The sequence below is a fragment of the Rattus norvegicus genome, chromosome 4 (genome assembly GCF_036323735.1).
Source record: "Rattus norvegicus strain BN/NHsdMcwi chromosome 4, GRCr8, whole genome shotgun sequence".
NCBI classification, from domain to species: Eukaryota; Metazoa; Chordata; class Mammalia; order Rodentia; family Muridae; genus Rattus; species Rattus norvegicus.
This window is the reverse complement of record NC_086022.1, coordinates 88,969,536-88,986,981: the sequence shown is the minus strand read 5'-3', so window position 1 is coordinate 88,986,981 and position 17,446 is coordinate 88,969,536. Positions and strand designations below refer to the sequence as shown.

General features: G+C 40.9%; 1 long non-coding RNA gene across 1 annotated transcript in view; it reads left to right on the top strand.

The window, feature by feature from the left end:
- LOC134486584 (uncharacterized) overlaps positions 1 to 15,714 on the top strand; it is a 35,080-nt gene extending 19,366 nt beyond the window's left edge. Inside the window, exon 2 of the long non-coding RNA XR_010065806.1 lies at positions 10,461 to 15,714. This is a non-coding gene — a long non-coding RNA (uncharacterized LOC134486584). The remainder of the gene's footprint in view (positions 1 to 10,460) is intronic.
- Positions 15,715 to 17,446: the final 1,732 nt, after the last annotated feature.

The following is a 17,446-nucleotide window of genomic DNA, read 5'->3' as shown; positions in this document are numbered from 1 at the left end:
CTGGGTGTTGCCAAGACAGCAGGTTGCTCTTTTCAAACTGACAGTAATCCCCATTGCTGAAGTCAACCTATAACTCATTAAACTTGGAGAGGGTGATCTGGTGTCTATATAGAACCATCACTCTTATATTCTAGTGTCTTTGGTGCAGCATATATGAGAAAAAATTTATTTTTAGTAAAAAGGGGAGAGGGAAGAGAGGGGCAGAGAGAGAGAGAGGGAAGAGAGAGAGAGGGAAGGAGAGGAGAGAGAGAGGAGAGAGAGAGAGAACTCAAGAGTCTCTGGGCACGCATACTTAAGCTTTTGGACAATATCTGAAAATAAAAGATGATATAAAACAAAAGTTACTCAAAAGAAGAAGGAAGAAGGAAGGAGGAGGAGGAGGAGGAAGGAGGAGGAGGAGGAAGAGGAAGAAAAAGAAATGTTGACCCAGAATATCAGATAATCCTAACAGTGTTGCCCGGCTGGAAGCAGTGTACTGATGATAGAAAGGGAGGGGCTTCTGAGAAAGACAACTACTTAATTAAGGGGATAATTATTCTTCCCCTTTACTAAGCATGTCTTCAGATGAGTCAGAGGTTCTGTAGAGTAGACTCCATGCCAGAGCCTGGACAGTGGATTAAGGGAGGAAAGAATATTATGTAGTGTTTTAATCATGGGTCAGTTCAGAATGTCACATCTCCACTTAGAGGCAGAGGGATTTCACACTTTTGACTAGGATGCCTAAGGAGGGACGGTTATGATGTTTACCTTTCTAATCTACCAGGGAAATAGGAGGCCTGTGGGTAGGGAGTCTATCCTCAACAAAACCTCCCAGGCTACTAATCCCAGTCTAGCTACTTAATAATGCCAATCAGAAAGAGCTTTCACATTGGTCACACAGGTCTGACAGCTTATCTCAGATGACCTTGAAGGAGACATGGGAGCTGGAATAATGATGTGTGAGATCACAGAACTGAATGTCTCTCTCTGTGTGTGTGTGTGTGTGTGTGTGTGTGTGTGTATGTGTGTGCACGCACGCGCGTGTGTGCAGAATGTATGTATGTATGTATGTATGTATGTATGTATGTATGTATGTATGTATGCATGCATGCATGCATATCTAAAGACCTAGAAGATATATGTATGGTGGTTTGGACTCCTGAATTTGTTCCCTTTCCCAATGTAGCACATTGAATAAATCTCCATTCTCTGATTTTCACTAGTGTATGCCCCTGTAATTTGTATATTGAGCACTGGTATGCAAACCTAGCATTTTAAGGCTGCCAGGGTCCAGGTTTGTACCTTGAACTCTGTTAACATCAGAAGTAGTGGCCCTGTGGGGCAATCAGGTTTGTAAATACAGTGCAAGCTTATTGAATTTCACAATGTTTCATTGCTAGAAATCTCGGACTCTGTGCTAATGGAAAAAAATCACAGAACAGGAAAATAAAAAGCAGTCAATGTTTTTAAAAAAATTCCCCAGTGAAATCAGGTATTGTGGTGCAAGCTACTTAGGAATCTGAAGTAGCACTGTCAGCTACCAGTTCTAGGCCAGCAGTGCCAATTTTTTAAAAAGTAAGCAAAAAGCAGTGAAATCAGTGGTTTATCTTAACTCGCAGCTTCAAGCTGACTCAATCAAGAAAAGCAAACAAAATCCACCCCTTATTCTTTCCCTATATGTTGGAGATCAACCATCAAGGTCACGTCACATTCTGATAGTGGAACCAATTAAAACAAATACAGCAAGCTATGTAGGCACTGGGGTGTAGTAGAGCACAGTAATGAGAGCACTTGGCTAGCATGGACAAGCTCTGGGGTTGACCTCCACTACTGAAAAATGAATGAAGAGAAAGCATAAATTACACAGAGCATTGGCAGAGAAGGATATTAATAGGAAATCGTGAGTCACACATGTGCATATGCTGAAATATGTACAAGTCACCACATACACATACCAAGATAGAACACAACTAATATTTTATACATATTCAGCTATTTACATAACCACGTTTTCTTTGCAGAAAACCTTCCATAAAGACAGCCTCCAAGCTGGGTGATATGCTGCAAGCATTTAATCCCACCACTGGGGAGCAGAGGTGGGTAAATCTCTGTGAATGAGAGGCCAGCCTGGTCTACATAATGAGTTCCGGAACATTCAGAGCGACATGCTGAGACCCTATCTCAAAAGACCAAAAAAGAAAAAAGACAGGCTCTAAAATGGCAACAATTTTTGGAAAAAAATATCACAGAAAGGCCAATATATGCCTCTATTGCATAAAGAATTCTCAACATGTGCTCATGTAGTTCTTCAAGAATTAAAAAGCGAGACTTTCTCAATCCGTCTTCTCCACCCCCACTCTCTGCTCTTGTGTCCTCAGTGGAGTAACTCAGACTTATCTCCTTTCAATTCCTAATTATGCACACACGGACTCCCCTCAAGACTGTGTGCTGGCTACTCCTCTTCACTAGAATGCTCTCAATCCATCTGAATCCTGCATTTCTTCACTTCCCTTGGATTTCTCTTCAAATAGTAACTTTCTGGAGAGGTCTACTGACCTACCAATTGAACCTGTATTCCAGCAGTCAGCGTTCACAATCTACCTCCCATTTTGTGCTGAGTGTATTCGTTGTTAGAACTAAGTTTCCCTTTCTCTTGGTACTGAAAAAAAGTACTTATCAATTCATCTATCTTAATAAAATTAGATTTGTATTATTTTAAAAATTAAAGTTTGTATTTCAAATATTGGTGCCAATTACACAAATGGAATATGAGAACAAAACATCTGAGGACCTTCCGGCTTCTACAGAACATGGTTTGCAGACTCCTGGCTCGGTGCTAAATCAGGTAGAGCTCACACAGCCTAACAATGCACAGGCAGTTAACCTGGAATATCCACTTGCAAATAGTTAGGAGCAGATCAGACATGAGAACGTGTGTGACATCCCCAGCTATGACTTTCTTGTTGGGAGCAATAGGGAGACAAAAGCCAGCAGATCCCTCACATGGCAACAGTGGAGCAAACGTTATGTTTATTATGCTGTACGTTTCCTTTAATTTATCCAAAATGCTAACCCCTGAAAGTGTGGGTAGGAATTGATACTGAAGCTTGTTTAAGAGAAAGAAAAACATGTAAATTTAGGATCATCTATCCGCATAGAGCCAGGAGATGAAAATAATTCTTTTCATAGAATAGGATTTTAGATTAGACCCTAATGCTTCACAATTATTCACCAGGAGTAAAAGTGTTCCAATTACTAGTTGCAAGTTATAGCACTTAAAGGAGGCTCTTTCAGTTTTATGTACTACATATTCAAAGTGTTTCAGTAGTAAGGGCCAAATCTTATGCTTTTTATATGATAGTATTCTCAGAGTAATTATCAGATGTGGATTTTATAACCAGTGTTATAAACTAGATGATAGCATAACTAGATCTATAAACATGAAATAGACCTATACATTAAAAAAAAAAGTACTGTGGGGATCCCTGCCCATTACTACCGAGGCCCAGATCCAGGGCTTTGAGTTGACCCAGCCCAACATCTACCCCCTCAATGAACTGCTGGGGTGTGGGAAGGGACCAGTCCTGCAGAACCACAGCTGCAGGATCTCCAGGACTCAGGACAACAACAAGATGTCCAAGAGGAGTCCCTGTGAGGATCCCGAGTTACAGTGTGGTTGAAGCCACACCAATGACTAACTGCAATGAGCATTTGCAAGTAAAGAACTGTGGATAGAAGGGTAACCTGTGACTGCAGCTTCCACAGGGAAACTTTTTAAAATTATTTTAATTTAAAAATGTTTTGTTTTCTCTTTTGGGGGAGGTTGCAAGGGTGGAGAATGGATATGGAGGAATGTGGAGATGAGTGGGATTGAGGTGCATGATGTGACAATTCAAAATGCATTATGACAGAATGCTGAAATGCTAAGTCTGCTTCAATAACTTCTTGACACTTTTATTATTAATTTAAAAATAAATTTAAATACCTACATTTATCATTTTATTATGCTTTTTTGTTTGTTTTTGTTTTTTGTTATGTGACCCAGGCTGGCTTCAAATTCAGTAATTTCCTATTTTAGCTTTTTAAGTGCTTTACAGGCATAGACCACCACACTGGGCTTTCTTCGAACTCTTTGTTGTTGCTGCTGCTGCTGTTGACGTTTCGTTTTGTTTTGAAGTTATAATTTTATTATAATATTTTCCCTTTCTAGTTCTACCTTCAAACTCTCCCATATACTACTTCTTACTTGCCTTCAAATTCATAACCTCTCTGTTTTACAAGTGTTGCTGCATTTGTGTAAATACATGTACGCATATATCTGTGTCTATTTCTACCTCTGTAGCATAAATCTATCTATATATATATATATGTGTGTGTGTATATATATATATATATATTCCTAAATATAACCTGTTTAGCTGTATACTGCTACCTGTTTATATGTTTTCATATGTTTTCAGTTGGGAACTGGACAAGCCTTTGGTGTGCTTTTCTTTGGAAAAGGCAACCTCCCCCACCCAACTTACTTAGTCACCTATAGTACTTTGTAAAAGGTTGAAACCAGCCTCATAGGCTTTTTTTCTCCATTCAGTTTGGCATGGTTGTTCATGTTTTCCTAGTTTGGTTCGAATTTGGAGAGTCATGTTGGTGAGATTATGGGTATAGCTTCTGATGTTACTAGGAGGGACAATCTCATAGCAAACTCCCTGACCTGGCTTTTAAAATCTTCTTTCCACTCTGCTGTAGTGTTCCCTAAACCTTCAGACTGGGAACATTTTGTAGGTGTATCCAATGAGACAAGGCTCCACAACTCTGTGTTATGATTGGTTGTGTTTTAGTGTAGTAGCGTCCATATGTTTCAGAGAGAAGTTTCTTTGATGATGGTGAAGACAAATGTTCATAAATTGTTAGAGATTATGCTAGTTTAGTAAATCATTGGCTGTATAGATTATCCTCCAGTAACCAGGACTTTACTAGCACTAAGTTATTAGGTTTCTAGCACCAACATGGCCTCCTTGTTGAGCAAGTCCTAAATCAAATTAGAGAGCCATTGGTTACCACCAAGGTATGCATGCCACTATTACACCATTGCGGTTATCATGTTACGCTGGTTGTTTATGTGGTTCATAGGTATCATAGCTGGGAAGGACAATTGGTCACCTCCCTCCTCTGGAAGCTTGTATGATGACTTCTGGTATCATGAAAGCTATTCCTCAGAGAGGAGACTTTCAGATCAGTTCCAACTTAGGGACCTCTGAACCCGGTTTCTGATATACATGGTATCTTTATCAAAGTATGTATACATAAAAAGTTTTAATTTATTATTTTGATTTTTTGTTCTTGTTGTTTTATTTTTGGATACAGGGTCTCAGTATGTGTCCCAGACTGGCTTCAAACTCAGTAGCTTCCTATTTCAGCCTTCTGGGTACTGGCATGACAGCCATACTCCACTAACATTGGGCTTTCTTTGAAGTTTTCAAAGCCAAACATCAGAACAGAACATGGGCACTGGTATGTCTTCCTTGTTGACCGTTAGACTAACTATGTTTGAACTGGTAGACAGGCTGCATGAGGGCAGAAAAATGAGTGTAGGTGTTACAAGTGGTTGGAGTTTGAACCATCAAGGTCACAATACAGATTCTGATTCATGCCCAGAGTTAGCATGCTAGAAAATGGAGCATACCATGAGGGCAAGTGCCGCTTGGTGCTGTGTTTGTTTTTATTATTGTCTCATGGGACTGAAGATATAAATTAGAATACATTATTTTGTATATTTACTTAAGAACACATTCAAATATTTGTATATACCCCCTATGGCAGAGAAAGTGAGAGAAAGTAGTATAAAGTAAAAAGAGATTGAAAAATAGTAAAAATTAAAAATTTGGAGATGAGTAGATGGCTCTCTCCCCCAAGCGGGGGCCTTGCCTAACCTCTGGATATGGTCCCAGAATTGCTCCTGTCTAAAGGAAATACAGGGACAAAGTGTGGAGCAGAGACTGAAGGGAAGGTCATCCAGAGACTGCCCCACCTAGGGATCCATCCCATCTGCAGCCACCAAACCCAGACACTATTGCTGGTGCCAAGAAGTGCTTGTTGGCAGGAGCCTGATATAGCTGTCTCCTGAGAGGCTCTGCCAGAGCCTGACAAATACAGAGGTGGATGCTCACGGCTAACCATTGGACTGAGCACAGGGTCCCCAATGGAGGAGTTAGAGAAAGGACTGAAGTAGCTGAAGGGGTTTGCAACCCCATATGAAGAACAACAGTACAACCAACCCGAACTCCCGAAGCTCCCAGGGACTAAACCACCAACTAAAGACTACACGTGAAGGGCCCGTGTCTCTAGCTGCACATGTAGCAGAGGATGGCATTGTCTGTCATCAATGGGAGGAGAGACCCTTGGTCCTGGGAAGGCTCAATGATGCCCCAAGTGTAGGGGAATGCCAGGGTGGTAAGGTGGGAGTGGGTGCATCCTCACAGAAGCAGGGGGAATAATATGAGAAAATCCTTTTCCTTTAAATGTTGTTTGTCAGGCATTTGGTCAGAGAAATAAGAAAAGTAACCAATGTGAGATGAATGATTAAAATTAACAAGTTGGCAGGCAGGGTAGCATGCATTCTGTATTTCCAGATCTTAAGAGGGCTAAGCAGGAGGAATTGAAGGTTTGGGGCTAGTTTGTTCTCAATAGCAAGTTCTGAGCAAACCAGGCTACATAGTAAGACTTTTTCTTAAAATAATGATAACAATAAAAATCAGTCCTTTTCTATATTGGTGCATAGCATATATACGCATATATGCACATATATGGCATATATAATAGTTATATTTACTATGGCTAACATAGTTATATAATGACTATAATATGTAATATAAAATACACAATATATAATTAATATGTAATATATAACTTAATACACAACAGATAACATATAGCATATAACAATATATAATATATACCTTGCAACATATGAAATATGTAATAATTAATATATAATTAATAGTATGTAGAATGTAGAATAGAATATAAAATAGTTATACCAGTTATAGTGACTATAAATAATATAATTATATTAGTTACATATATATGTTATATTAGCAAAGGAAACTACAGTGAAAATAACCTGAAAGTGTTTGTTCTCTTTGAAATGCAAGAAAAGTAGATATGAATACATACCGATTGGAAACTCATTTGGGAAACAAACAGGGATTTCTTAGATATTACGAGATCCCCCACTGTGTGAAAGAGAGAGGTGTGAGAAGAGAAAATTCAGTCAATCAAAGAAATGGACAAAAACAAAAGCAAAATTGGAATAAAGGAAATGGAGGAAAAATCATGGAGAGAAATATTTACCACCAAGAAAACAGGCTCAGAGGAAAAGAGGAAATTTGTTTATTTTGAGATAGAGACTTTCACTGACCTAGAACTCGCTCTGTAGGTTAGGGCTGGCTGACTAACAGGCTCCAAGAATCTGCCTGAGATTGTTAATGTGCACCAGCAAACAAAGCTTTTGCATGTGTTTTCTGGCATGAACCTCAGGCCCTTGCGTTTGCAAAGTATAAGCACTTTACCACCTCATACCGAGGCAAAAGAAGGGCAAAGTAATATCCTCAGTGATTTGGGGTGGACGATGCAGTTAGGGAGATGTGACTGAGTAACCTGCCCTTACACTTTAAAGGACTGTGTGTGTTACTCTTACGTAGACATGCCATCCCCGAAGATGTTAAGCTCCCATTGTCCTTTCAGTCAGTTACAATTAATTCAGCAACTTAGCATGGACTATTCTCACTAAAGTTTTTTAAAGAAAAGAAGGTGTGTGTGTATAAAATGTATATAATATATAACATATCATATATCGCATATATCATACATATATATGATTTGTATAGCATACATATATGAATCACACATACAAACATACTTACCAATCTGCCTCCCAACTCTGTCATCTATGTATGTATGTGCATCCTTGTTCATGCATATGCATGTGGGTGAGAGTGTGCTACAAAGGATGTGGAAGTCAGCAAACAGCCTTGCGTGTTCATTCACTCCTTGCCCCTAGTTGAAGGAGTCTCAAAATTTGGAGAATTTGCCTGTCTCTGCATCTCAACTCATTATAACATTACTGAGACTGCAAACACAAACCATTGCATCTAGCTTTACTTGGACAATAGAGATGTAAGCTCAGCTCCTCTGGATTGTTGGGCAAGCTCTTTGTGCACTGAGCTATCTCTCCAACCCTCAACTCTCTCTCTCTCTCTCTCTCTCTCTCTCTCACACACACACACACACACACACACACACACACACACACACACACTCTGCATGTATACATGAATCCACAGTACACTACTAGAGATCAGAAGGCAACCTAGAGGGGTAGGTTCTCTCTAGCCCTGGGTCCAGTGATCAAACCTAGGTTCAATTCCCAACACGGTGGTTCACAACTATCTGTAATTCCAGGAGTCTGCCATCCTCTTGTGATCTCCATGGGTGCCAGGTCCACACACGGTATACAAATATACATGAAAGTGAAACAGTATTACATGTAAAGTAAAATAATAAAAATTTAAAGAAAGGTTCTCTTTGTTCTGTTGTAAGATAATATGCAGGAAAATATACAACCATCTATGACTTCAATTCTAGATAGTCCAGTGCCCTACAAGTACAAGGCACAAGTATGATACACACAGATACATGCAGGAGGACACAGGAAGTCAGAGAACACTCATACACATAAAATAAAATTTAAAATACATACATATATAACATGCATACATATATACATACATACGTATGTACATACAAACACATACAAACACATACACACACAGACACACAGACAGACAGACAGACAGACAGACACACACACACACACACACACACACACACACACAAAGAGACGGAGACAGAGAGATGGGGTTTGGAGGGTGAGTTGAACTAGAAACTGGTCTGAGCAGGCAGAGGACAGTACATGAAGAAAAGTCTTTTATTTAATACTAGAATTTAAATTTTACTTAGAAGATGCAATTAAAGTAAACACAAGTAGACCTTGATCATGTTGTGAACAATGAACAGGGGTGACCCAAATGCAGAGGTGTCACTTGGGGAGCCACCATCCTATAGTAAGAAGGGAGCAGAGGGGACAAATTAGTCACAGGAGAGAAGCTGTCTCCAGGGTTTCCCTTGAAGGTCTGAATGGGAGGCACAGCCACTTGTGAGTATAGCCATTTGGAGCACATTAGGTTCAAGTCCCATTTCAGATTCTAGGGCTGAGGTGCCTGAATGCTGGCAGAGGATTTTCCAGCCTAGACTTTTTTGGGGGGGGGGCGGGCTGGGGGCGGCTCCGTACTTGGCTGTCTTGAAATTCTTAAGGTTTTACATTAAGGTTCTGAATTTACACTTGTGGATAAGCAAAACATTATGTAGCCAGTCTTGTCTCTGGTTATCAGCCTCTTAGTACATGGTATGGTATCCAGTCCTTGAAGGAGCCTTACACTTGATGTGTGACCACAAGCTAAGTGAATGTACTGGTTAGATCTTTCTTGGCTCAGCATTCCATGTCACCACTGCTGCCTTTCTGTCTAACTGACCTTCCCCGCTTCTCTCTTCTAACAAGGCCCATTAGAGAGATAACTACCATTTGCCCAAACCCTACCAGACTTACCATAAGTGTACAGTTAACTTGAAGTACTTGTCATTCATCAACCAACTTATTGGGCTCTCCTATATGGTCACCTCTATAAGCTCTGTGGTATTTACAGAGTTTGACTCACTGGCATTTGTTCCTTGGTTATTTATGTTCACATAGATTTTAATTTATTTCTCTATTCTAATTTCCGTGACTATTTATAACATGTCCATGAAGTCATTATGTTATTTTCTGTATCACCTCTTTGTACTGCATTTTTAGAACATCACAGGGCCTTCAGCAGATGGTATATCATTTGTCACTGATAGTAAGCCACTGGTGCTTTTGCTGATAAAGAGAGTATGGCAGAACAGAAGGAACTAAGCCTTTAAGCCAAAGGGATCTGGATTGCATTTTAGATCTTGGCGTTAATGGCTGCTGCGATGTCCTATCTCCTCATCTGTAAAAATGAAATTAGAAAGGTTTCACTTAGCTCCCTCTCAACTGCACAGATGTCACAGCACCAGAGACACTATGTGTGGAGAGCCGCAATAACATTCGCCACCACAAGATAGCACTGGCTTCCACTGTGCCCCACGTGGAAAGCCGGGATAGCTTTTGCCATTACAAGATGGCGCTGGCCTCCGCTGCGCCAGCCGACTTTCTTTCAGGAAGTTAACTGTGTGCGCATGTGCAAGAGTGCCTTCGTGCCAGGTCTTTGCCCACTCCTGGGCGTGCCTATGAGATCATGGGTAAGCGACCAATCAGGTGTGGATGCGCCACGCTAGGGTATATATAAGCCGCGCCATGCTGGTGCCCCGGGCCCTCTCTTTAAGATTCAATAAACGTTTAGCTGCAGAAGGATTCGTGTGTCCCCGCGTGTTCTTGCTGGCGAGATAGCGTGGGACATCTGGTGCCGAAACCCGGAAGAAAACGCCACACCATCACCAGGCGCCGAGGAGGGGTCCTCCATCCGCGGAGAGAATCCAGAACTGCAGTGTTTTAGGGTAAGCTCTGAAAGATATGTTTGGTCTTGATCTGTTTCACTTCTCTCCCCCGCTAGAAGATGCGGCGGAAGTTTTTGTTATCGTTTTAGCAGCCTTCATGCTTTCTCTTTTGGTTTTTGATTTTGTGGCTACTGCTAGGCAACGTCAGAGGTCGTGCCTAGAAGATGGGAGCTGCCCAACTGTAATAGCAGGACAGAGTGTGCTAGGGGAGTTACAAGGCAGCATGTCAGAAACAGAGTGGGATAAAAGATTAAAGAGCTCAAAGAGAAAAGATAAATATAAGAAAAAAGACCCTCCCAAAGACTTCAGATTTGAGGGAACGAGAGGTTGTGGAAAGAACGCCCTGGGAGAGAAACAGAGAAAGGAGAAAAAAGTTTTGAAAAGGAGAAGCCTTTATCCGGTAAATTAGTTAGAGGCTTTAGAGCTTGATAGCTCAGAAACAGACGAGCTTGGCTCCTCTGAGGAAGAGGATTTAGAAGATGAGGCAGCTCGCTATGAAAAAGAAAGATATGGGCCTAGGTGGAGAGCCACTGTGAAGAAACCGAAAGTTATGGATCCTTTGTGGACAAGGCTGGTAATTTTGTTTAAACTTCACAGAGTCATACTGATCAGATTTGATAGAGGTAGACCACCTGAAAATATATTCAGGAGAATCAAACAAAAGGACATCTCAATGCCCATGCATAGCTTGATGGAGTTAATGTAATTGGGTTGTGAATGGAAATATTCAGGACTGTGTTTCACTTCCATACCATTTGTGAATGTCAGTTGTGCTGCTCAGATATCCCATAATATATCTCAGTATCTTACAGGAATTTGGTTTCAACACGTTGATGGACTAGTCCAGGAATTGAGACAATCCATCGTCCATATCAACTCCACTCGAGTGGATGGTCACCGTGGAAGTGGTGGGAAAGGGGAAATCCTACCTCTCTGCTGACTCCTATTGGAATCTGGGTTCCTTTCGTGGAACACCATCTAGTTTTTCCTCTTTGTCTATTGTCTGTCCTTGGTGCACCAAGCTGTCCATGTATGTCAGTTTATGTCTGTGGTTTTTGTTTCTTGTTGCTTAAATGTTTTATGTTTCATGTTCAAACGAGAAAATGGTAAAAACTTTATCTGCCAATCGTTCACACCTTGATTTGGTTTTAACTCGTTTAAAAAAAGGAACAAATGAATAAAAAAGCAGTTTCAATCAGTCCTTGGAACCCTGTACCTGTAGCCAGGTGTCTAGGTCAGCTGGAGAAGCTGCCCAGGGGTGAGCGTCTACATGAGTTGATTATTAGACTCAACAGGTGACAAGGTGCTTCTCTTAAAATCATAGCTAAAAAGGTAAAAATGGTGCTTGGTCTAAATATTAAAGATATGTGTAGCTACTTCAATTTTGTTTCTCATTGGTTTTAAATGTATAAATATGCTCTACATGCCTTGGTTATGGACTATTGGCTTTTAAGTTATTGGATATGGTTAAAAAGGTATAACATTGGTAACAGAAAGTTGACATAAAACTGGTAATTTGGAAAAAGTCATTCTAGACAACATGTGGCATGAGCCAACCTAGGGAAACAGGTCTAAATTGAGATAATATTTTTATGGAATTCTTATTCTAGAAACCAGGCCTCTAAAAGAATTTAGGACAACGTCTCTTTGTTGAGGTATTGGAGACCGCACCATCGTGCGTTCACATGTAGGAATTGGCAGTCAAACTTTGTAGCATGAAGGATAGACTCGGTGTTTTAGAGACTAGATTTTAGAGGCTAACTTGTTGGAGGTTGAGTTTTGCTTTCCAAAGTTGTGGTTTACCCTAAAGTTATCTGTATTTTGATACTAATTCTACTGCCCCAAGGACAGTACTCAGAACTCAGGTGACTTTCCAAAGTTGTGGCTGTGCTCTGGTGTTACAAGGAGAACTGAAAGATTGTGATTAAGGATTGCCAGTGTTACATTGACTAACTCAAACCTATTTGTAATTAAGAAAAATCAAACAGGTAGAGATTGTTACAGGATTTATAAAGGATTGATGAGGTTTTGGAACTTGTGAGAGCGTTACAGCTTGTTTGCTTACTCCAACTGCCATTTCAAGATAGATTTAGAGGATTGATTTTGAGTTTTCATTTCATGAGCTTGCTTATAATTTTAGAGAGCCCATAAAGTGATATCATTAAAAATTTTATAAAAGAATGGCTAACAGCCTTGTATTATGTAATTTTGTTGCTTCTTCAATGTAAGAAGTTAGAACTTTGAATCTTTCAGTGTATATGGAAAATTTTACTACAAACCTTTGCTCTCAAAATGAGCTTTAATATTTGGGGAGTAGCTATTGCTCCAGAAAAGATTCAGTATTCATTTTTAATATTTAAAACTAATTTTAAGCTTCTAAGGATATGTTAATTGCCAAAGTACCTCACCTTACCAGAGGACTTAACTTTGTTATCCACATTGGAGATAAAGCTTCAGTTGTGTTAATACAAAATTGTAGGCTAGAATCACGGAAGTATTTTAAAAAGAAACCTGGTAAAACATATCTTATTCCAAACAACAGGTAATTGGTTATTACAAAATACTGATATTTGGCCTATTACATATACAAATTTTTCAGACAAAATTGATAATTTTACTCTTTACATGCTTTTGTATTTACTGTAAATTTGGACATGCTACCCATAGAAAATGCGCTTAGTGTATTTATAGGTGGTTCATCTAATGAAAAGGCTACATATATGATTAGATCACTTGTTTATTCTCTTGAGTTTCTGTTGCTTCAACACAGATTATTAAATTCCGTGCTTTAGCCACTGTTTTTAAATCAAGCTTTCAATTCACATACTGATAACCAATGTGTGGCTTGTGGTTTACAATTGATTTCAATTACTTAATGCTTTACTAGAGACAAGTTTTCTACATGAAATCAGTGAGTGATGATTTCAGTGTGAATTGTCTAACAACTCACTCTCCTTTCAGTGCTCTGGCTCAGACAACTATACAAAACCATAGAAAATGGTAATGGAGTTGATATAAAAAGAAGAAGACTCCTTTGCTTACTTTCAATTCCCAGCCTCGCCCTGCCAGCTCAGGGATATCTAGTACAACTGAATCTAGACAATATTTACAGGATTTGGCATTTCTAATTAATGCTTATGTTTAGGTAAATAAAGTTTGTGAGGTGCTAGAGAGATGGCTTAGTGGTTAAGAACACTAAGTACTGTTCCTTTATAGGACATTTAAGAACTCAAACTAGATTGCCTGGGCTCCTTAACAAGGGAGGGCAATGATACCAGACAGATTATAGGCCTTACATAGGAACAATTAGTCAAAAAATCTCATTCTTTCTAATATTTTAATAATTAAAGAGGGGGAGTTATCCCTGTATGCTAAATAATGCTCCTTTTATTTCAATTTTAAAATTTGGATGCCAAGGAACCCTTGAGAGTTTATGGCACCCTACAACTAGACATACTTCTGCCTAGGTGAAATAGGAAGATCCACATATTGGCATGATCCTGTTCAGATATTTTATATGGGGAAGAGGGAATCTTTGTGTTTTTTCTACAGGATGCTACAAGAGTATGCCAGCTACCAGAAGTGGTTGGTGAGACTCGTTGATCCTGGTTGCATGAAGATTCAGCTCTCGTGATTCGGGTCCCTAGAGTCATTCCTCTGCCCTGAGAGGAAGATGGCAGATTCCCCCTCATCGTTTGTCATCACAGAGATTTTGGCGTTGCTGCAGTCAGTGTTACTGCTGCGTGTGTCCCGTCCCACTGTGGCCTATGCTCAGACCCTCTGTGCACTGCTGCTGTCTAGAGAAGACTGGACTCCAGCTGTTATTGCTGCCCCCCTCATTCGCCTGGTGACTCTTGCTGCCTTAACTGATGTTGTCATTTTGCAGTCTATAGCTTCACAGGAATGCCACCTGCGTAAAGCTGCTGTGGACTGGGGAACTCTGCCCTTGTTATGCAGATCTCAGACATGGTTCCATTGCCTGCTGGTTGTTCCAGAAAAGATTGGCTGATCCCGAACTGTCCTGGGAAAGACCTTGTTATTTTCGCTGCTATTGTAGCAGCCATTTACTGCTATAGCCATTGTGTCTGCAGTGTCTGGAGTTACCCTCCCCCCAATCTATTGTTAGGCAAGCACAGTGGGTGAACTTTCTGGAGTAGTTGCTAGAACCAGATGAGGTGCCCACTACTTATCGGGAGTGGCTCTGTTTGGTGCAGCCCTATGCTGTGGATTAGTGTTCATGCTATGGTTGGTCTGCAAACTCAGATCTCAACAGAAACGTGACAAGGTCGTTATCACTCAAGCACTTGTGGCCATTGAACAAGGGGCCTCCCCTGGAATTTGGTTATCTATGCTCAGGAATTAGTCGGTATCTGAGTTCTCTGCTCTTGTACCCCATGGATCTGTGGATCCATTACACTGGGATGAGAGAGACTCAGTGATTCTTTGATCAGCCCTTCTACATCTCTGAGGTTTCCTCATTGCATGCGATAGGGTGATCATGATTTCCCCACTAACTCATTTTCTGGCTGGCCTCTTTTATAGAGTTTGCCCTAGGTCGTTTAACAGTTACTGTCACACAGCACTGCGGTATCCAGAGACGGGCAACTTTCCTCATGCACAGACCAATCTAAGACATGGGGCCCGGTGGCGATAGGGTTACCCTACGACGGATAAGGCTGTGACATAGAGGAATGACCTAAGACAGGAGCCACAGCAGATGGACGTAACTGCAGGGACCTAGACCAGCCTCATATTAGTAAAACAATAAGGGGGAGATGTGGAGAGCCGCAATAACATTCGCTACCACAAGATGGCACTGGCTTCCACTGTGCCCCACGTGGAAAGCCGGGATAGCTTTTGCCATTACAAGATGGCGCTGGTCTCCGCCGCGCCAGCCGACTTCCTTTCAGGAAGTTAACTGTGTGCGCATGTGCAAGAGTGCCTTCGTGCCAGGTCTTTGCCCACTCCTGGGTGTGCCTATGAGATCACGGGTAAACAACCAATCAGGTGTGGATGCGCCGCGCTAGGGTGTATATAAGCCGCGCCATGCTGGTGCCCCGGGCCCTCTCTTTAAGATTCAATAAACGTTTAGCTGCAGAAGGATTTGTGTGTCCCCGCGTGTTCTTGCTGGCGAGATAGCGCGGGACAGCTATGTAGGCTGCTAGGGAAACGAAGCCATCAGCATTCTTATGTAGCTGCTAATCCCATGAACTATGGTGACTGGCAGGCAAGATATGCCGACGCGTGAAATGGTGGCACAAATGTTAGGCCTTAGGCAGTTGCTTCCTGACTGGGTTTAAGGCTCACTTCATAGAAAATGAATGTTTGTTACTGTAAATCTGCCCAAGAACTCAGGCTTTGGAGCTCATGGCCCAGGATTGAGCTTACTACTATTTTGCTTCATAGACACAGTGTTCAAATGTTCTCTAAATTGGTCTTCCTATATTCATTGATGCTGTCACCAGATAAACTTCTCTGTGCAGTGGACTGTGGTTACAGGAACCTCCACTAAGTGCAGAGAACAAGTGTTTATGAAGTGCTCATCCATGATGGGACACTAATAGCCCATACCCTCCCATGGCTCAAAGACTGAAGGAACTGGAAGATGGGGGTGGGGTGGGATGGGGGTGGAGGTGAGGGTACAGGAACCAGAGCAACTGTTTTCAGGAGTGACAGGATATTACACCCAGGAACTCACAATAGCTGTGGCTACCAGTACAAAACCAATACAGTTAACATTCCAGTGTGGTGGGCACGGGGAGGTTCATGAAACTAATGACTTCCAGGAGAGCCTCTGTGGGCACCAGGCCCAAATGAGGTGCCCAGACATGCATGCAAGTAAAATAACCATAAACTTCAAATAGTATTTTTTTTTAAGGAGAAAGAAAAGCTGCTGTGTGTGCTGTTGTAAAAGAACACATATAAAGAGCATGACGCAAGGCAAGGTCATATGTGTAACACTGTTTATTTCCATTTTGATTGTATATAAGTGGGAGTTCTGAATGCATTTATATTTCCAAACGTGTAAGTGATCATTGTATAAGTAAATGTTAAAATAGGACATTTGGGTCAGGGATTTAAATAGTTAATCTACTTGGGAAGTGAGCAGGAAGGTCAGAAGATAGTTCAAAGGCAGTCTCAGCTATACAAGTTTGAGGCCACCTAGAGCTACAGAACAGAAGTAAAATGAAACAACAACAAAAATCAATGTTTCCCCTAGAATAAATTAGAGTCCAATGTAGTAATTTACTCATTTAAGGGCTGGGGATGTAGTCCAGTGCTTGGCTGGATTATATAAAGCTGTGGATTCTCTCCCAAGTTCACGTAAAAACTGGGTGTGGTGAGTCATGAGTACTGGGGAAGAAGAGGCAGAAAGATCAGAAACGAAAAAAATTCTCAGCTACATATCAAGTTCAAGGCTTGGACTGTGACTCCTCGACTCCAAAAAATTAGAAACAAAGGAAAGAGTAGTTCCTTTTTGACAAATACTGATTACCATGCTGCTAAACACACACAAAAGGCCACCGACAAGCTCTCCACCTCAGTTCCACAGAATCTGTGCCTCCTGGAAAGGTTCTTGTATCTACAGAGTGTTAATGACTACATCTCATTCAGTCAAAACACAAGGCTCCGTGGTAAGTACGTAATGCTTGACAGTGTAATGAACAAGCATCTGTTTCTCGTTTTTATATTATAAAAATGCTGCAATGGAATATATCAGGTTTTTTTTAAAGCTATAGGCAAATCACTAATATGGAAACTACCCTGATTTTTTTTTTTGAGCTACCACTCAATCTTCTGAAAGACGGAACTAAAAGAGAGGATAAATCGA